At 38.4% G+C, this 22,162-nt stretch overlaps 1 long non-coding RNA gene across 1 annotated transcript in view; it reads left to right on the forward strand.

The window, feature by feature from the left end:
- The window catches only part of LOC105532662, a 107,911-nt gene that overhangs the window by 27,332 nt on the left and 58,417 nt on the right, over window positions 1-22,162 (forward strand). Inside the window, exon 3 of the long non-coding RNA XR_001005027.1 lies at window positions 21,839-21,938. This is a non-coding gene — a long non-coding RNA (uncharacterized LOC105532662). The remainder of the gene's footprint in view (window positions 1-21,838; window positions 21,939-22,162) is intronic.

The following is a 22,162-nucleotide window of genomic DNA, read 5'->3' on the forward strand; positions in this document are numbered from 1 at the left end:
CCATGGTGGTTTGCTACACAGATCATCCCATCACCTGGATATTAAGCCCAGCATCCACTAGCTTGCCTTCCTCATCCTCTGCCTCCTCCCACCATCCCCTGACAGGCACCAGTGTGTGGTGTTCCACCCCCCACCCCCCACACCATGTGTCCATGTGTTCCCATTGTTCAGCTCCCGCTTATAAGTGAGAACATGTGGTGTTTGATTTTGTGTTCCTCCATTAGTTTGCTGAGGATAACGGCTTCCAGCTCCATCCACATTCCTGCAGAGGACTTGATCTCTTTCCTTTTTATGGCTGCATGGTATTCCATGGTGTGTATGTACCACATTTTCTTTATTTAGTCTATCATTGATGGGCATTTGGATTGATTCCATGTCTTTGCTAAAGTGAATAGCGCTGCAATGAACATACATATGCATGCGTCTTTGAAATAGAATGATTTATATTCCTTGCAGTATATACCCAGTAATGGGATTGCTGGGTCAAATGGTATTTCTGCCTCTAGGTCTTTGAGGAATTGCCACACTGTCTTCCACAATGGTTGAACTAATTTATACTCCCAGCAACAGTGTAAAAGTGTTACTTTTTCTCCATAACCTCACCAGCATCTGTTGTTTCTTGACTTTTTAATAATTGCCATTCTGACTGGCAGGAGATGGTATCTCATTGTGGCTTTGGTTTTTAGAACTTTCTTCTTATTCTATTCATGGATGAGGCAGCAAAGTGTCCTTCATTTTTGCCACCATAGTGGTCTTTATTAAAGAACACATTACTAGACCCCATGAGGCCAGTTTTCTAAATGTGATGTGCGTTGAAGATAAAATCCACCTAGTTTGGGAATGGAACAGAGTTGAATGGCCTCCAAATCATGTGACTAAACTTGCAGTCTCCTGAGAAACTGCTTTCTTGTAACAACTATGGTTCCTGAGACACAAGTTACTTTGATGTTGATCATGTTAATAAACTTGTAAATAAAGTCTTGCAGAAGAAGAAATCAATAGCTTTGCTTACAGGCCTCTAAAGCACTTACGAGAGTGACCCTCTCTGGTGAATTAACATTCCAGAACTTCACCAATCCTGGTAAATACAGAGGCCTTAAGAAAATGTACTTTTCTCTATACTGTAGTTTTATGAGTTTCTTACTAAAAACCAGTACTCTGCCATTTTCTCTCTTTTCTAAAATTGGATGTTAATGACTAGCTGGTAAGCATTTTTAAAGGTCATATTTATAATAATGGGGCTATAAGTTGAGCTTAGTCTTCAGTACAATGGGTTTAAGAATATCACCTATTAATTCAGTGAGAATTAAATGTGTGCAAAGCTACTACTATATACTTGGTGAAGTATAATAGCTCCATAAATGACATTTTATTTGTATGGTTATATACATGTAAATATGTTGTCTTTTTCTGCACATTTAAACTTCAATGCTTTCTTTTTTTTTCTTTTTCTTCCTTTCTTTGCTCTTCCTAGCCAATTAATCAAATAATGATGTTTATCTTAAAATAGGGTATTTTGACCAGAAACATTATGAGGTGGGCTTTTTTTGTTGTTGTTCAATTTCTGAGTGATAAGGAAACTGAGGCCCAGAGATTAAATAGCTTGATCAAGTTTAATCAACTTGTTAAGACAGAGCTGACTTTGAACACAGGATTCTGATCCCAGCAGAATTGGAGTCCTTCTGTTTTCTCCTCCAGATGTACACTCACCTTTTATTTTTTCCACCACACTCCATTCTCAGAAGACTGAGCACTTGGGATGCCTTGGAGAACTCCCTTGGTTTTTGGCTTCCTGTTAGGATCAGCCAATGGGGAGCACTGGCAGGACATGGGGTAGGGGTTGGGGGTAGGAAAGGGAGACTGCGGTATTTTATTCCCTTGGGTTCCTTCTCAAAGGGATCACTTTGGACTGGCTGTCACCTTAAACAGAAACCACAGCTCCTAAGAAGGCAGCTCTCTCTGTAAGTCTTTCTTTCCAGGTTCTGATACCAGTTCCCTCCCATTGTCCCCTTCCAACTAAGAAGTGGGAACAGCTCTGCGGGTACTAACATCAGGGTACTGTTACCGCTTTTATAGTTTTCTTGCACCCTCTGTCAACAATTCCCTCATCAAAACTCTCCTTATTATTCTATTTGACTGTGCCATTTGTTTCCCATTGGAGCCCTACCTCACAGACTCCACCTTATTCACTTCCTTAACACTTCACTGGACTTGGAGGATATTTAAGGGACTGCCTATGACCAACATTCTGATTCCATCCATAGCTCAGATAAGCATACACTTCCTTTGTTCACAGAGGGAATTCTGCCATGGTTGCTCTCTCCAAGGCACTAAAGGAGAGATGGAAAACCAGCTGGAGTTCTAACATTTACCTTCTAACAGCTGCCTTCTTCATGTGAAATCTTTGAAGAAAGGCTGGCCCAACCCAGATGGCAAAGAGCAGATAAATCGAGGATGATCCTGGGGACTAAAAACTTAAGTGAACTTTTTAATTTTTATCTAAACGATACAATATGATTAAAATATAAAGGAGTTTGCTCCCAAGGAGAAATAAAGGGGCCTTAACTAGGTCCCTGCTTGGCAGCAGAATTTTATGCCTCTCAGTATTTGCATGGTCAATTAATCCCTTAAAGTGATGACTAGTAGGCAATTTATTTGGATGGTACAAGGGGCTAATTGGTAATATTGTTACAGAAAATCTTGTGGGCGAAAATTATGCCTGTCTTTTAAAAAATATGCCCTTGGTATTTGAAGGCAGAGCTCTAGTGCCTTGGGCCTCGGAGGAATTCAGACTGCTGATGTCAGAATTAATGAAGAATATGGAAACTTAAGTGTAGGATGGATGGAGTGAAAAGTGCTTTAAAGATTAATGACTTTAGACTAGTGGGAGAGCCACATTTTCTGGTGATCAAAGACTCTGAGGCTTTCATCTGCAAGTGCCTGGGAGAATGTTGAACATCTTGGAATTTGTCATATCGCCTTTGGTTAAATTCAGCCTGCTATTCAGCAAAGTGCTCCAAGAAAAATCCCCCATCCTACAGGGTCTGATCTGTTCATTCATTCAAGAAATACTTTTTGAGTGCCTACTCCGTGGCAGATATTGATTAAGAAAAAAACACTGAGGTCAGTGATGAACCAAAGCACACACATTCCCTTTTCTCATGAAGATTCCAATGTTGTGAAATAGACAAGTTTTCTTAAATAATAGAATATGCATTTGCATTCATAGGTAATTATATTTTTTCATAATATTATGGACTAGGATAACAAGAAGTCCTCTAGTTTCAAAATATGTCAAACATTGGAAAAATATAATAATAAACATTTTATAGCCAGGAGTAATGGTGGGAGCCTGTAGTCGCAGCTACTTGAGAGGCTGAGGTGGGAGGATTGCTGGAGCCCGAAAGGTCAAGGCTGCAGTGAACTGTGATCACATCACTGCACTCTAGCCGGGGTGACAGAGCAAGACCCTGTCTCAAAACAAACAAACACGAAACATTTCAAAAGTAGAACTAAATGCCTCCAAAGTCAGAGAAGTCCTCAGTGACCAGAAAAAAAAGGAAAAACAAAAAGAAACCCCTGAAAACCAGAGAGAGGAGTGTGGGAGTGTGGGCTAAAGTTCAGGTTTCCTTGTCTGTGGAGCGAGAGAGAAAAATCCTCACAGGTTATACATAACAGGGAACAGGTCACTGTGTGTGAGAGTCAACCAACATAGTGGACAGTGTATTTAAACCCTCAAACTAAGGTAATGTTCCAAAAGAAAGCAAAATTGTGTTCTGAGGGCATCAAGCCAGATAATGTGGCCTAAGGTGGGCCATGCCTCTGCTATGGAAGCTTCCCAGAAGACACTATACCTGGAGTGACTGTGAAGAATAGGCCTGGTACAGTGGCTCATGCCTGTAATCCCAACAGTTTGGGAGGCCAAGTTGGGCAGATCACTTGAGGTCAGGAGTGCGAGACCAGCCTGGCCAACATGGTGACCCTGTCTCTACTAAAAATACAAAAATTATCCTGGTGTGGTGGTGCTTGCCTGTAATCCCAGCTGCTTGGGAGGCGGAGGCAGGAGAATTGCTTGACCCCAGGAGGCAGAGGTTGCAGTGAGCTGAGATCGCATCACTGCACTCCAGCCTGAGTGAAACAGTGAGACTCTGTCTCAAAAAAAAATATATATAAAAATATAAATAAATAATAAATAAAATAAAATGGATGAGTGTAGTGGCAACCAGGGGTGGGCAGTCTTAGTGGAAGGTTGGTTGTGTGAGTCAGGTCTGGGTTGGAGGGGCCAGGGAGTGTTGAAAGGACTTAAAGGATGCTATGGCTGGAAAGAGAGAGAGAGAAAGGAAAGTGCGCATTATGAGACTGGAAAGCTAAGCTAATAAAGACTCAATCTTAATGGGGGCAGGAATTTCACCTGTATCTGAAAAGCAATGGGCAATTATTAAGCGTTGTAAGCAGTGTGGCAACATCAGAATTACTATTTTATAGTCATCCGCTTGCTACTTTTTATTGTAGGGACTACAGCAGGGTATGAGTAGAAGATGATCCAGGAGAGAGAACGCCATGAACAGGACATCATGGAAGGCAGTGGGGGAGATAGCTCCTACAGAAGGATGCAAAACTTTGCTTAGTACTTCAGTTATATTTCTGGTGCTAAAAAGGAGTAGATAGAATACTCCAACATTGGCAAAAAATCTGCACTATATGTGTGGTTTCTGACTGAAGCATTGAAAAATAAAAGATCCTGTAGGAGCTGGATTTAAAAAATAAGATATGAAATCCAGAATACCTAAACAAACCACCATCACCACTACCAAAAATTTGTTTCTAAAAATGAAGAAGAAAAAGCCAGTTGCATTAGATTCTAGAGCAGAAGTGGGTATATAATATAGCTGGAAATCTACTTCAGGGTTAACACATAGCAAACTTTTTTCAGATCCTCTATCCTGTCCTAGTCTCTCACCATTGCACCTCCGTAAGCCATTTTTCCTCTGGTTCAATTTCTTCCCCTAATGCAGGTTCTGCCCCCTCTTTCTTCCATGTCTTCATTTGCCTATTTTTCTTTCTTCCAAATGTTTACATTAATAACAAAAACTGACATCACTTACTAACAAAACTAACATAAAAGTAAAACCTCATGGCTATGCTAAATAACTCTATTGGGACAATTTTTTAGTTCTTACACAACTTTGTGAGATAGGTACTTAATACCTCATTTGCAGATAGGAGGAGTGGGTTTCAGGTAAGCCAGATGACTTGGTCAAAGGTCACACAGTTAGTGATGACAGAGCCAGGATTTAAACCCAGGCAGCCCATTAAAAAAAAAATCAGAATTAGGTCTTGATATGAGCACCCATAGACCATCATACTTGTGCTTAAACTTTACATTGAATATAAATCACCTACAAAACTTGTTAAAATGCAGATTTTGATTTTGTGACCCTGGAATGGCACCCAAGTTTTGCATTTTCTACACGCTCTCATGTTGAAATTGCTGGTTCATGGATCCCACTCTGTGTAGCATTAGTGTATGACAGCATTCAGTGAATATTTATTGAATGAAGTAATTCAAATAAAGAAATGCTAGGATGTATATGTCAGTGATTTCTTTCTTTGGATATCTTGTTGTTGCCTTGCACTTATGGCTGTCTGAATAGTAATTATTCGGTTAAATATTGAATGATCACTTACTATGGATAGGGAAGACCCAGTGCGAAAGATACAGAGATGAATGGATATGACCTCTCTTCTGGGTTGGAAGCCTGAGGTGCCATTTTCAGGTGGGCAAAGACACTGGACCAGCACAGGCTCCTGGACAAGTTGCCATGCAGCATGCTTTCCCTACCACTCGTCTTCATGACATGATCTACCAGGGCCAGTCTCTGTGCTAAGTGTTTTATTAATACATGTATCACTTCATTAGTACATGTATTTATAGTACATGTATTTTATTAATACATGTATCACTTCATTCCATTCAACATCCCTGCACTGTAGGTACTACTGTTTTTCCTCATTTACATATGAGGAAACTGTGGCAGAGAGCAGTTAACTAGCTTGCCCAGATACACAACAAGGCTGACATTTGAATCAAAGAGTTTCTCATTATAGGGCCCAATTTCTTATTTATTTACATACTTGTTTGTTAGTTTATTTGAAAAAAATATTTTAATTTTTACAGATTCAGGGGGTACTTGTGCAGGTTATTTTTTTTAAATGGATATATTGGCCGGGCGCGGTAGCTCAAGCCTGTAATCCCAGCACTTTGGGAGGCCGAGACGGGTGGATCACGAGGTCAGGAGATCGAGACCATCCTGGTGAACACAGTGAAACCCCGTCTCTACTAAAAACTACAAAAAACTAGCCGGGCGAGGTGGCGGGCGCCTGCAGTCCCAGCTACTCCGGAGGCTGAGGCAGGAGAATGGCGTAAACCCGGGAGGCGGAGCTTGCAGTGAGCTGAGATCCGGCCACTGCACTCCAGTCTGGGTGACAGAGCGAGACTCCGTCTCAAAAAAAAAAAAAAAAAAAAAAAAAAAATGGATATATTGTATAATGGTGAGGTTTGGGCTTCTAGTATGCCCATCACCTGAATGGTGAACATTGCACCCAATAGGTCATTTTTAAGCTGATACTCCCACACACCCTCCCACCATTTGAGGTCTCCATTGTCTATTATTTCCATCTGTATGTCTATGTGTACTCATTGTGAAGCTTTCACTTATAAGTGAGAACATGCAGTATTTGATTTTCTAAATTATTTCACTTAGAAATAACTTAGTTATTTCACTTGAAGGATAATGGCCTTCAGCTTCATCCATGTTGCTGAAAAAGACATGATTTTATTATTTTGTATGTGGAGTACCATTTCTTAATCATAATGCTCTTCTGCCAATCTGGAATGATGAGATGGAGAATGATGCAGAGGTAGAAATAGAAAGTAGCAAGCATACAGAAAGTTGTCTTGTTTGGTCTTTTAAATCTTGAGAAATACACAAAATGGAAAATATAGAAAAGTATATAACAAATGGTGGGATATTCACATTGATAAAGGCTTTTTGTCAGTCTATTTCATATTTTTTTAAATGTAAAATAAACAAAACCTGACAGATAATGTTGACATTCCCTTTATGCCTCCCAATTCATAGTTTCTCTCCTACCCTTCCCAGAGCTGTGCTTGTTTCCTTCCAGGTCATGTTTTTCTATTTCTAGAAAATATTTTTCTGTATTCTTGAAAGTGTTTTTCTATAATATTATATATATGCAACACAACATATATATTGTATTGTTCGAGTGCTAAAAATATCCAGAAGTTATAGTATACTATATGTAACAACCTACAACATACGTTTTTCACTTGGCCTTATGTTTTCAATGTCTGTGTTGAATCATACAGGTACAGCTTTTCAATCTTAAATTCTACTACATTCCATCTTATCTGTTCTACTGTCAATGGATATTTAGCTTGATTATAATACAATTTCATGAATGCTGACCTAAACATTCTTGAGCAGTCTTCTGAGACATAAGTGCAAGAGTTTCTATAGAATCTATAGGTAGAAATGGAATTGTTGAATTTTATGTTCTTTTAAAAATTATCGATATATTGACAACTATTTTCAGAATTGATTGTGGCAACTTAATTCCTTCCAGAAATGTATACTGTTATCAACACTTTGTGAAGTCTGATATTTTTCTCCCTATTTGAAGAGTATAAATTGGTATCCAAATGTTAATTTAACTTGCAGTAGTTTAGTTGCTGATTCAAGTTATGTTTGTTTTTGTTTGTTGGTTTGTTTGTTGACTGTTGGGTTTCTATTTTGCCTCTTCACATCTTTGGCTCATTTTTTCTACCTAGTTTGTAACAGTCCTTATCTGTTCTTAATACTATACTTAATACTTAATCCTATTTGTGGTGCGTTACAATAGTTATTTATATTCTCTTTGTTATTTGCTTTATACTATCCGTAAATCAATACTTAACATTTGGAAAAATTATGTTTTTTCTTTTGTGAATTGTACTTGTCACTTATGAAGGGCTTCTTTGGGGAGAGGAAGCATAAAAGAATGGTTAGGAACTTTGTCTCTGTAGCGAGGCTGCCTGAGATAGAAGCTGAGCTGTCTCCTATCCTATCCTATCCTATCCTATCCTATCCTATCCATCTTATCACATTGCATTGATCTGACCTTCAGTACAATGTTGAACAGTAGAGGTGTTTGGAGGAGGTAGGGTTAGCAGAATTCCTTGTGAAGTAGCAGCATGGTCTTGATTGGGAATTACAGATGTTTTTTTAGGCCTGCCCTGTGTAGCAGGCATGAAGATAAGAATAGCTTTTGTTGCTGGTGCTTCATCCTTGCAGGGATTTTAGTCAAATTATCATTTGGAGAGAGTGGTCCTACCGTATGTGAGGATAGCAGGCTTAGGTTAGAAATGCTGAAAACTATTTTGGGTCCATCCACCACGAATTTTCTGTTTAACTTCATATGCATTTTAGTTATCATTTTATTTATTGCTATCCCTCACTAGGCTCATGAGGATAATGTCCATGTCAATATTATTGATTGATAGAGTTCCAAAATTCTAAAATAGTATCTGGCATATTTTAGGTAGATATTTATCGAATGATTGAATTAATGATCTCACTTTGCCTCTTGGTTCAATTATATCTGTAAAATGAGGTCAGTGGAATTTGCTCCACTCCCCTGAAAGAGTTGACAAGGTTAAATCAGATTATGTGTTTTGAAAAACCACCCAATTTATGATGATCACAGGTCATGGTGGACAGCAGTAATCAAGGAAGCACAAGTAGGTGGCACATTTTTCTGTCTCCTCCACCAGAATGGGGATTCCATGAGAACAGAGATTTTCTATGACTTACTTGTTCCTGTGACCCATGTGTCTGAAATAGTGCCCAGAATTTGGATACTTGTGGATAAATGGAATAGAGTAGAATTTAATCAATATCTTTATTTGACACAGAAAAAATAAAGGCCGAAGTGAAGTTGAATTCAAGAATCTGTTGTGAAAGCATATATATGAGTGACAGTGTATAGAAGAGTGGAAAAGAAGAAAGCAGAAGAAAAAAATGGATCGGAAAACCATAAGCGAGAGTGAAGGAGACAGTGTCTAGGATTTTAAAAAAACACTAGACTGAAAAGGTCAATTTGATGTTTGGGGTTGTCTTTGAAACTGAATAAGATCGATCCAATGACCAATATGATTGCATAAAACTGGTCATTAAGATGGTAAGGGAACCACAATTTAACTGTAAATGCCTGATTTAGGATTTGTAAGTCAATGAAGAGAGATGAGAGACAAGAGTCTGCAGACCTCTGACCTTATGCATTCTGTGGAAGTGCTTTAAGACTTGGACAGTTGCCTGAGCTCTGAAAACAATAATAATGTATCCTGAAGAACTTTGAATTTATACTTGCGTTTTGTCCATCCTAACATTCTCTGTATTCTCATAAAAGTAGTTTTAGTAGGCATCTGTTGTTTTTTTCTTGTCCTGCATTTATTTTCTTTGTTTTTTGCTTTTTTTCCTTGCTAACAGCTTCCCAGTTTGTTTTGAGGAATAACTTCCCAGTTTTATTCCTTTGACTTGTGTGATGATTTACTGCTCTTCCATCTCCAGGAGTGGCCATAGGACCCAGGCCAGAGCAATGAACATAGATCTTGGTCACAATGTTTTGTTCAGTAATGTTCACAAGGCCCAATATAGGCAAATACATTCAATCTTTGGACTTCTGGTCTAACTGTTGTAAAACAGGAGTCATCTTTCAACTAGGATTACTGCATTGACTGTTAACCAAAGAACAGAACCTGCCCAAGAAAAGTCAACCAAAAAAAAAAAAAAAAAAAAAAAAGCTAATAGGGAGTAGGGAGAAGCTACGTCGTGATGATAATGTTTAGGCACATCTGAATCCGTTCTTGCCTAAAGTTCTTCTGCCCGAGCCATTGCAATTGTATCGGCCAGTAAATTCTCTAGTACATTTGATTTGATTGGAGATTCACTTGCAGTCAAAAAGCACATTGATTACTACACTTTGATTTTTTTAAACTTTTCAATGGAATTGATTCTTGAGAGCACAGCCCTTATACCTAGACTGAAGAAAGTCAGAAGTATATGTCATGCACCAAGTAAAAAATTACTTCTAGATTTTTTTTTTTTAAATTGAAAACACACTTTTGGAAGCTTCAACTCTTGTCAGTGTTTGCACATCTATAGCAAGGTATGGTTGAATTAGATTACGTACAGGTCAGAAGTGTAAAATTTTAAGATAGCTTTTCTTGCAATGATCCCATGATATTGCCTGGTATTTTCTGGCAATTCTTGATGAGGAGATTAACTCTTGCCAATTGAGAGTACACCCTGCCATTTATCCCACTTTCTTATTTCTTTTCATGTTCATGTTTCTTAATGCCCCAATAACATTAAAAGACACTGCAGCTGTGATAATGATGAAAATAGCTATTATTTTGAATTCTTACAATATTAAGTTCTTGACATAAGTCGTTTCAGTTAATCTTCCCAAGAACACAGTGAGGCAGGAATTAATATGCAATATATAATCATGGTTTCAGCATGAGGGTCTTGGGATTATTTAGTTTAACCTCACCTCACCTACCCCTCATATAGATAGGAATCCTCTCCACTCACCCTAATTAGTGTCGAGAGTTTCATTATCATTTTAGGGGCCTGCCCTGAAAGGTTGTATATTAGCAAGGTGTCACTTGGGCTAATCAGGTGACATCTACCAAGTTGTTTTCCATAAATAGGCATCACTCTTGCAGGGTGTTTGCAGGTGATATACTGCTCTTTTGGCTTTCCAATGAAAATAATTTGGAAGGTTCTTCCTTTTGTGATGGCTAAGCAGGTAGTGATGAGAGTGATCATTTATATTCCACCTGACCCTTTAGTAGATGTGAACAGTGCCACTCCAAGTGATCCTTCCAGGAGTTTGCAAACTGGTTCTTGCGGGGTAGGATAATCTTTTATCTTTCAAGGCAATTGTCTCTAGGATCAGATTCTAACATCTCAGAGCCTTTTTTTTTTTTTTTTTCCTTAAAGTAATTCTTCCACTTTACTTTGGTCTCTATGCTGCCCCTCCCTCACCTCCTTCTCTTTCTTTTTGCAATTATTTTTTCTCTTGTTCTTTCACAGTTGACAGGAAGGATTCATTAAACTCATAATTCAAATTATTAGCAACCAAAATTTTTTTTAAGTTGCCTTTTTTTAAAGTTTGACTTCAGAATCAAAAACCTAAACTTTAAATCATGCCAGGAAGTAAAGGGAAATTCTTAAAATTAATCTTCAAAATTCATAAAGAAAAAAGAAAAAGTTAATTTTCCTTTATAAAACATTGTGAATGTTCATATTCTAAAACCATTTCAATCCTCGTTTTACAGATCAGGAAACCAAGGCTCAGAGAATGAGTAATTAGTAATTAGTAATGAGTCAAAGGTCACAGAGTTAAGAAGCTGTATGTAGAACTTGGAATCAAGCCTAGATGTGACTGAATATAAAACCTTGCTACTATCCATTTAGCCCAAATGTTGTGGGCAAGATCTGGTCCATGATGCACTCTTAGGAAAATGATTTGAGAAAAATGTCATTAATAATGGCTTTTAGAAAAAAAAAAGAATAAGCCACAAGATTTGTCAGTTCTTTTCTACAGGTTGTTGTAGGAATGAGCCAACAAACCATTTAGAAGTCCATGTGGATTTCTAAACATATAACCTATAATATCCTTGACAGTGAACATTCTCTGAAATTCATAGTTTGTAGACGAACTTCTGGACATTTGTTTTGCTCTGTGTTTAAAAATAACTTTGATATATTCTATATGTAATTTTACTGATTAAATGTTTACAACTGTACATATTTATAAGCCATTCATAGATTTATTTCTCAATATCTGGTGAGTTATGGTTACATATTTTAAATAATTTTTAACCTTACAAAATGGAAACTGTTCTTTCAGTATAAACAGTTATTAGCTGTTTACATTTCTTTCACATGAACATTTTTGATGTATGAAAAGCATCTTTTCATCAGTTCTTGATAAAGCCTCCTGCTTCATTTCTTGTGTCAGAATACAGGAAACAAAGAGGTATGTATTTAATATCATGAAAGGATCTGGTCACATCCAAAGTAGAACAGTTAATTCTACAAGTTTCAACATGCACAGGAATAACTCATAAACCTGATAATGAAATGCATTTTTCATTGGCAGTTTCCAGTTTCAGTAACTGAACATTGCTTTGCACAAACTTAGAATCTCAAAATTCAGGGAATGCCTGAAGTCAACTTGTTGCCATATAACTGCACATTTTTCAATCTGTAGTAAATTGTAACTTATAATTTCCTAGTATTTTCTGTGGAAAATTTTCTTTCATGGCTTGAGAATTAAAGTACTAGAGATATGGATATACAAATGTTTCATACTGATAGGTGATGTAGACAGCATGTCAGTTACTGCACATTGGACAGAGTCAGACATGGTATTTCATTTGCTGGACTCTAGATAATGTTGGAAATGCTTCTTCATGTTCTTTATAGTGACAATGAAGCCATTTTGTTTGTTTGGCTTCAGTTTGCTTTTTTTTTTTTGGCATTTTTTTTTTTTTTTTGGCTTAAAGATTATCGTGAAAGACTCCTTACAATACAATGGTGATATCAAAGTGGGAAGGGAAAGCTAATGTGAAAAATGTCAAAATCCAAATGAAAATCCAACAGGATGAGCTCAAATGGAGGAGAGAATTCCATTAAATGTAGTTGTGATAACAATAAAAGTTCAGAAGCATAAAAATTCCTAGAATATCAGGTTAATCTGGTTTAAAATCTGCTCAATAAGGGGAAAATAGAGGTCCTAGATGACAAGTGCTGCCTATAGAACATAGCTGCTTAAACAGATGATGTGACCACAGGTGCACGCCTTGAGTCACTACACACAATATTATCAGGTTATATCTAGAACATGGACTCCTTTCTTAAGGACATTAGTGACAGGTGAGAAAAGTCAAAAATTCTGGGAAGGCTTTGTCTAAGGAGGATCCGGAGAGACTGTTTAGATGTGGAGTTCGTGTTTTCTCCTCCTGTGGCCTGTTGACACTTCCTCATAAATAGAATAAAATAAATAAATGGAATCCAATGTAATTCTCTCTCCTATTTGTTTTTTGTTATTATTCTCTATATTGATAAAGAGAAGCACCACTGCTGGGATTAAAAGAGATGATGTGCCACTTAGCTATGAGTTTGGTCCATAATAAGCTCTCAATATATGGCTTACAGTTATAATGATTACCATATATCTCTTCATTTAATCCTTCTAAGAACTTTACGAGGTAAGTACTACTTTTATCTGCATATTTAGATGAGAAAACTGAGCGTCACAGGAGTTACGTTGTTGAATCAGGGCAACCTTGTGTAAGCTTCAGAGTAGGAGGCAACTGAGGTCTGTCTGACCTCAGAGAAAGCTTATGCTATTAATCGGTAATCAATAATCCCCACTGCCTCTCAAGACTATCCAATATGATTGGATAATGACAATGAAGTGGGAAGAGGAGGTTATAACCTCCATATCCCTTTTAACTCATTCTAAAAGACTTGCCACTTTACTTTGGGTCTTTAAAACTTCCAGTACCATTCCTTTGTACTTTGAATGTCTTCTCAACTGCAGAGAGAGAGAGAGAGAGAGAGAGAGAGTGAGAGAGAACTATGTTAGCTATTAAATTGGATACATGGCCATATACTATTTTCTAACCGACCTTTTTAGTACTTCAAAGACTTGAAGTACAGTTTAATGGTGTTTTAGCTGTCACTGGAATTAAAAGTCTAGTGCCATTGTGTGCTGAATTTGGTCCCCCCCTTCAGCTGATATTTAGAGAAGTAATTATTCTACTTGAGGCTTGCGGGATGTGTGTACCATGAAACAAACAATAAAGATAGACCTCTTGAGGTCTGCCGTGGATTATTTATTTCCCCCTCATATTCCTCACTGAGAACAATTCGCAACCTACATTTTTGATCCACTATAACTTTTTCCTTAATAGAAAGGTGAAAACACTTTAGAGCTAATTCTCCCAAATTTATATCATCACTAAATCACATAGTAAACAACAACAACAAAATCTGGTCCTTAAGGTTGCCAGCACCAGGGAGCAAAAGGAGAGGTGGCTCTTGCCAGGCCCTGATTAAACACACTCGAAGTGGTTGTTCTTCAAAGAGGCTCGTACTATGGACTGAGCAGAATCACAGTTGGCCAGTAAGGAATTCATATATTTCCACGTCCCCTCCTCTGACCATACGAAGCTTAGACAATCTCCCTCTGCTTAAATTTCTCAAGTACTTATTGCTTGTATTTAATCAGTTGAGGTTTGCTGGTTGTTCACTCCATCTTTCAGTTAGGGTAGCATGTTTATTTGCTTTCTCCCTTTCCTCGTGGGTTGCATAGTCATTACGTGCTAGGTTGTGTGCAGCAGAATGGGGATGAATAAGACAGACACAGCTCCTTGGCCTTCAGATGTGGACTGGCAAGTTTTCTGTCTTTTTCTTTTTTTAAGAGACAGAGTCTCACTTTCTCACTCAGGATGGAAGGCACTGGCATGATAATAGCTCACTGCAACTTCAAACTCCTGGGCTTAAGTGATCCTCCTGCTTCAGTCTTGTGAGTATCTGGGACTATAGATGTGCATCACCATGTCTGGCTAATTAAAAATTTTTTTTTTATAGAAATACAGTCTTGCTATGTTGCCCAGGCTGGTCTTGAACTCCTGGTCTCAAGCAATCCTCTTGCCTTGACCTCCCAAAGCACTGGGATTAGTGTGAGCTACTGCACCTGCCGAGTTTTCTGTTTTCTATATGATTCAACATAGCTTCTGATTCGAGGCACTCAGGAGATGATTAATAAATACTTATTAACTTAAAATGCCTAAGAATGAGCCACGAAGGTGATGAAGTCCTGATTTCATCCCACCAATAACCATGGAAAGCTTTCTGAATCAACCCCACTTGTGGCATGTGGAACAGGAATAGCAGCAGTTGTAACCTATTGTAGGTCAGAAATATTTGCTGTGTTCTAGGAGCCCTGGGACAGAAAGGTAAGAAATGGGTGAAGTGAACAGAGTTACAAAAAAGGAAAGAGCTGTGAGACTTACGGGTACTGGAAAGACCATGCTGCATCAAAAAGCGTCCAAGTTCAAATCTCTGGAAATAATCAAATAGAAGCACAAGGAAAGCTCCACAAATCTGTAGCCTGCTAGTTAATGGGCTCTGATTATAGAGAAACTGAGGCAAGTTCAGAGCATCAGGGATGTCAGGGATTCAATGATATCTTATGAGATAGTGCTGGATACTTTATCCTATGTAAGAGAGAACTCAAATCAGAAGGTAACATTTTCTTCGGTAATCTGAAAAGACTGACCAGAGAAGAATAAGAACTAGTGTTTGAAGTCAGTATTTGGAATTCACAGGGAGATATATTTTGCTTGAGTTCATTTGCTTGAGAGATTTTGAATGAATTCTGATGAATAATAAGTTCCTCTCACTCAAGGTGTTTAGGCTTAGTTTGGGAAAAATAGAGCCAGCATGTTGAAGAGGGATTGGATTTAAGGATGTTCATGGTCTTTTGCCAGTTTTGTTATTTCACAATTACTTGAAGACCAAGGTACAGAGAGATATTATAGATGCATGGATGTGTACAATCATCATTTACCAAACAGTTCCTTGCAGATGAAGTAGTAATCAGCCATAGATGGATATTTAGAACAATAAATGTGTCTTCTATTACTAAATAATCACTTTACAATCTAGAGGTTAGAGAAAAAATTGAGGTAATCTGTCTAGTGAATTAGTTATCTATCATTTGCATAACAAATTACCCAAAAATATAGGGGCTGGTATAGTTTGAATATATGTCCCTGCCAAATGTCACATGAATTGTAATCTTCACTGTTGGAGGTGGGGCCTAGTGGGGGATGTTTGGGTTATGAGAGAGGACCCCTCATGGCTTGGTGCTGTCCTTGTGATAGTGATTGAGTTCTCACGAGATGTGGCCAATTAAAAGTGTGGCACCTTCTACCTCCCCTTGCTTCTGCTTTTGGCTTGTGATGTACCTGCTCCCAATTCACCGTCTACTTTGAGTAAAAGCTCCCTGAGGCCTCTCTAGAAGCGCAACAGATGCTGGCACCATGCTTGTACAACCTGCAGAACCATGAGCCAATTAAACCTTTTTTCTTTATATATTATTCAGCTTCAGGTATTTCCTTATAGCAATGTAAGAACAGCCTAATACAGGGGCTTAAAACAACAATGTTCATTTATTATCTCATGGGTTTTGTGACTCTGGAATCCTAGAGTGGCTTAGCTGGGTAGTTCTGGTGCAGGGTGTTTCAGGTCATGATCAAGATGTCAGCCAGGGCTGCAGCTGTTGGTAGGCCTGACTGAGCCTGGAGGATCTGCTTCCAATGTAGCTCACCCACATGATGGGCAAGTTGGTGCTGTCTGCAGATGAGAAGCCTCAGTTCCTCCCAGCATGGTCTTTTATAGAGGGTTGCTTGGGTATCCTTGTAGTATGGCAGTTGGCTTTCCCCAGAGTGTCTGATTCAAAAGAAAGAAGCCACAACACCTTTTTTTTTTTTTTTGATTTCAGAAGTCACACTTCATTTTTGCAATACTCATTTGGTTTCACAGACCAGCCCTATTCGCTGTGGGAAGGGAATACACAAGAGAATAAATATGAGGAAGCAAGAATCATTGAGGACTGCCTTGGACATCGGCCGCCACATCTGATCAGTCCTACCCTTATAGATTTATTTCTCACATATTCTTCCAAGTTTGAAATATCTTGATCAAAGAGAGCTTCAGCATAATTTTACAGTTCAGTGTGTGTTTTTTTTCTCTTGTGCTTTTTAATTTGAACTCATTCTTTATACAGGTATTTTGAAGAACAGCTTGATAACGTTCCATCCTGGATCTCTTAGTGTGCAATTACTCAGAAAACCTTTTATACCTAATTATCAAAGGGCACATGGATTGGGAAGAAAAACTCTCAGACCAGATATTAAGCATCCTAATATTATTGGTCCTTTGAAATTTCTAGCTAAGGGTTAAATGTTCAGTTCTTACAACTTCTGCCATGTAATTAATATGTACATAATGCATGGAAATTCATGTTGTCCTTCCTGAGTTGCTGATATTTAATCTACTGCTCAAGCGTTCACCAACGCTACTATTTTCTCAGGAAAAGGGACACAAAAAAGGTTTTATTGAGTCCATTTTATCAGCTTTTTGACGGGTTTACTAAACCCGACAGAGGATTGCTGTGTCAGCGTGTATCACTTTTAAAAAAATGGGCATTTGGATGAGGTATTTTTGTTTTCCTGGTTATATTTTGCAGCACTGTCAGTTGCTGATTTTTTTCCCTTCTACCACAGATTGTTATAGTATTTAACGTTTATGTGTTCTCTCTCAGTACCAACTGGGGCCATGGCCAAAATTCTGATTGGAAGTGGGTGGTAGGGTTGGAAACTATATATATGATGGCTGAACAGCTGAGATAATTTATGTTTTTGAGGCAATAATCATGAATAATGCAAATCTAGCTATTAAAATAGAATGAAGGGATGACATCTTACTGGGTGGGAATTTTAAGGTAAAGCTATAGTTTTAGAGTTATAATAATGGTACCTATGGCTAGGCGTCAACATTGTTACTCACTGCGTACTCAATTTGAGGCCAAAAACGTAATATCTTTAATTTGACCCCAAGGAACATTTGGCAGGGAATTCATCTGGTGGGGTTTCCTCAGAGAAGTCTCCCCCTCCCTGGCTCCCCTACATTGGATCAGGTGGTCCTCTGAGAGCTCCCACAGCCCTCTGTATGTCTCCATCATTAGCAGTTATTATGACTCATTGACATCTTAACCTATTTCACAAGAATATTAACTTGATGAGGCAGAGACTACATTTACTTTAGTTACTGTTGAATTCCTAGTACTGTGCACGCTGTAGGTATGTTAGTTAGTAGGCTTTCAGCAGCAGCTTTCAGCATTTCAGTAGGGAAATCCAACTGAAACAGGCTTAACCATAAAAGATAACTAATTGCTCAATATCTGGAAAGTTCCTTTGTACACGGTTTCAGGCAGGACTGGATCTAAATACCCAAAGGTGTATGTTGTCTCTGTCTCTTGAAGCTTTTTTCCTTAGTGCTGGTGTTAATTTCAGGGAACTTCTTCCTTTTGGGCATCAACATGGCCACCAGCAAACCCCTTTTTGAACCACCAAAAAGGTCGTATAATAACAATTCTCTGGAAAGGAGTCTTTGCCTTCCCGAAGCTCCAACCACATTCTGCCAGTGGCCCTTCCAGTGGCTACTACGTTGCTGGTTTTTGCTATGATTGTGGCCTGTTAGTTTTCCTTTTTTTTTTTTTTCCTCTTTTTCAAGTGGTTTCAGCGCAAATCCTAGGCACTCAAGCACTTTACTTCGGTGACACTATTTGGGGTCACACATTCTCCTGAGCCATTCACTATCTTTGGAGGACTAGAAATATAGTGATTGACATGAGCTGTCTACAAGGGATCTGCCAAAGGTGTGGAAACTGAAAGGTTTTGACTAATGACCAGGCTTAGGTAAGAGGAGAGCAGGGGAAGGCATTCTGGCCAGGTAAGCCAAAGGAACAAAGACAAAGAACCATGGCATATGGAGAAGCTGAAGAGGCAAGTAATTGGTGGAAATAGTATTTGAACCCCAGTTTTCCGAAAGAGAATCACACTTAACCTGCCATAGTACCACATTGCTCTCTTATACATGCTATCTTGTGAATGCTATTTTATGCTATTCTTTATACTTTTATATGCTTAAAGCAACTTCAAACACTGGATAGGGTTAGATATCTCTAAACCGTCTGGAGAAAGCAGAAGGAGTTGATGTTTTTAGCACTCCACATATTGGTTGAGCAGATTTTACCCACCTGGGTGATAAAGTGAGGTATAACCCTAAAGTGGCTAAAGCAACAAACGAAAGATGCCAAGTGAAGCAGTGTGATTTCTGAAAATAGAAGGAAGATATATTAATCTACAAAGACAGTGATTTTCCTGAAATAAGTCTCAAAGCAGAAATTAACTAAGGGTCCTTACACAAAGGATATTGAAACAAAGTAGTATGTTATTGTTTAACCCATAGACATTCAAAGATTTGAATGTTATTGGATCATTGGCTATACACAGTGTCCACAAAGGAGGTAAGTGTCAGACAATTCACATTACACTTTCATTAATTGTGTTTCTTGAAACCTCTCACATCCATACTTGCTGATATTCTATCTCTCCTCCCAAAATCACACCCACATAACATTCTTTCATGTTCAAAAGCCAAACATCTGACCTCTCAGACATATGAAATATTACATGATGCCCAATGAGTTTACAAAGAGCACTTTGTCTTGTGTCTTTCCACGTCATCTTCTCTGTTGGAATGTTAAGTGCATGCAAAATAAACACTAAGTAGTTCAGAAGATGATTTATTATTTATTGCCACTAAGACTTACAAAAAGCCTTACTGTGTGTCAGGCTGCAATGCCAAGCACTTTTCAAGTGTAATCTAATTTAATTGACCAGTATTTGTATAGATTAATAATGGTGTGCATAGAGTAGAGGTGATTTATTTAGCTCCCTCCTTGGAATTCACATTAAGAGCAAGGTTATTATTTCCTTATCTCCCTCATGAATTAAAATAAGTGTCCAGGACATTGTTGTGTGTGTTCCCTTCCCCAGACCCATATCATTCATGATCTGTCTGTAACTGTGAACAAAGTGGCTGTGAGTTTCTGTCCCAGCCAGATGTTTCAGGCCATACTCAGAGGCAGACAAATGTGTCCAGTGAAACAGTCACCATTTGTACTAGTGACCTTGTCTCTGGCAGATCAAAGTAGCCTCACTGAGCAGTTAGGAAATGACTGAACTGTTCTTCAGTTGGGGAAGAGGATAGGGGTTCTTTCTCAACATAATGATTTAAGAACCCAACCAACAAATTCTGTTCACATTTTAGTTCCAAGATGTGAAAACAAATACTTAAAGTCTCTAAACCAAAATATTTAGGAAATAAAATGGCAAACAAATTCCCTAATGTGACCAAAACCTGACCAAACTTGGAACACTGAGTTTCCATTTAGTGAATAATTTCTTATACTGAAACAGAGGCTCCCATTTCCCAACTGCCTATGAGACCTCAGGACCATAACTATTCCTAAATTGTGTCTTGTTTTCGTGAGTTCATTGCTGTAAGGTGCTATGGCATGAGTTTTGTCTTAATGTTGTCATTGTAGCCTTAGCTGAAATAATTTCCATCATTCTATTTGGTCAGACGTATTTCTGGTTATGCTCTGTAAATGTTAGACCTTTGAGTATAGAGGCATGCTTGGTAATGTTCATCAAACAAAAGAAGTTAAATAAAGCCCAAAGAATTACCAATCTGGGATTCTTACCTAGAAACATAATGATCCACTTCTATGACTGGCATGCTCCACAGGAAGGGAAAATCACAGAAAATCACTTCTGGCCAGCTGTTGCTTCTGCAGCGTCTTGGCTGTCTCTGGCAGGAGGAAATGCTTTTCCTTCCCTCAGGCAGAAAATAATTTGGAATTTGGGGAAGCATTGAAGAAAAGGTCAAGTCTGACTGGAAAGGGCATAGAAAATAACCGGTGATGCTACTTTTGCTCTTAGGTATTACTGGCTTTTTTATTCTAGAAAGCAACTATAAAAAATTTCCAAAGTTTGCACAGAAGCCTTGGTCCTTATTATTCAAAAGCTCACAGTTTAAGCTATGTGCTGGTAGCCTCAAAGGTCTGCAACAGGTAACAGCATTCAAATTTCTCGGGTAAGGTGAAAGAATAAGTCATAAGTCACTTTGCTAGTGAGTAAGCCTAGATAACTGCCCAGCATCAAGATCTCAATGAGGCTTTGATATCTTTGACTGTTTACTATATTTAGCAACATTTGTGAATTTATTAAAACAACAACAGCAACTTTGCTTTTTTAAGAAACTGACTACCAAATAAAGGTACATGTGGGTCAAACTTGAAAGTTGGGTTATCGGGGGAAGACTATATAAGAGAAAATATATATTTCTTGATGTAATTGAAAAGGAGGAAGTCAACCTATATTCATCAGCTTTAGAATTTGTGATGGTTTCGTTGTGTATCTCCTTCTCAATGTCAGGACAAAAATGTCATTTACTGTGTGTGCTTTGGTAGGTGACGGTCTCATTATGTATTTCCTTCTCAGTGTCAGGACACAAATGCCATTTAATGTGTGTGCTTTGGTACATAGTTTTATTGTAGTGTAAATAGCAACATAGTTAATTAAATAATCACCATTTAGAGGGAACAAAATAAATTTTAAAATGACTTACTCTTCAATTATTCTCATCTTCTGAACACTGACCAAACTGGACACTTGCATCTTTACCCAGCCCTGACACATAGTATACACAGTATTTTCTGGGAATAAATTAAGGGAGAGGAAAAAAAAAACCCAGGGGAGAAAAAGGGAAGAGTCAGTACAGTACAGGTTATAAGGCAACCATGCTTTTAGAGATGAAGAAAGAAGGACAGAGGTGACAGCACTAAAAATGATGATATAAGGATCTCTGAAATTTCTCTTCTCCATAAAAACAATGAAAAAGCTGGCAAAAATGATCAGAACCAACTTTCTCAGACTTTGGAAATTAACCAAGGGCTTGCAGTAACCTGGGGAACATTTGTTCTAAAAAACAAGTGAATCTTCATAAGAAGAGTGAACATTGTTGCATTTTAATGTACTCTATTTCTATCTCCCTCTCTCCAGCTCCACAGTAGCATTGAAAACTAACAGACCACAGGCCGGGCACCGTGGCTCACGCCTGTAATCCCAGCACTCTGGGAGTCCGAGGTGAGTGGATCACAAGGTCAGGAGTTCAAGACCAGCCTGACCAACATGGTGAAACCCCATCTCTACTAAAAATACAAAAGTTAGCTGGGTATGGTGGCACGTGCCTGTAATCCCAGCTACTCAGGAGGCTGAGGCAGGAGAATTGCTTGAACCAGGACCCAGGAGGTGGAGGTTGCAGTGAGCTGAGATCATGCCACTGCACTCTAGCCTGAGCTACAGAGGGATACTCCGTCTCAAAAA

This window comes from Mandrillus leucophaeus, unplaced genomic scaffold, assembly GCF_000951045.1.
Source record: "Mandrillus leucophaeus isolate KB7577 unplaced genomic scaffold, Mleu.le_1.0 Scaffold121, whole genome shotgun sequence".
NCBI classification, from domain to species: domain Eukaryota; kingdom Metazoa; phylum Chordata; class Mammalia; order Primates; family Cercopithecidae; genus Mandrillus; species Mandrillus leucophaeus.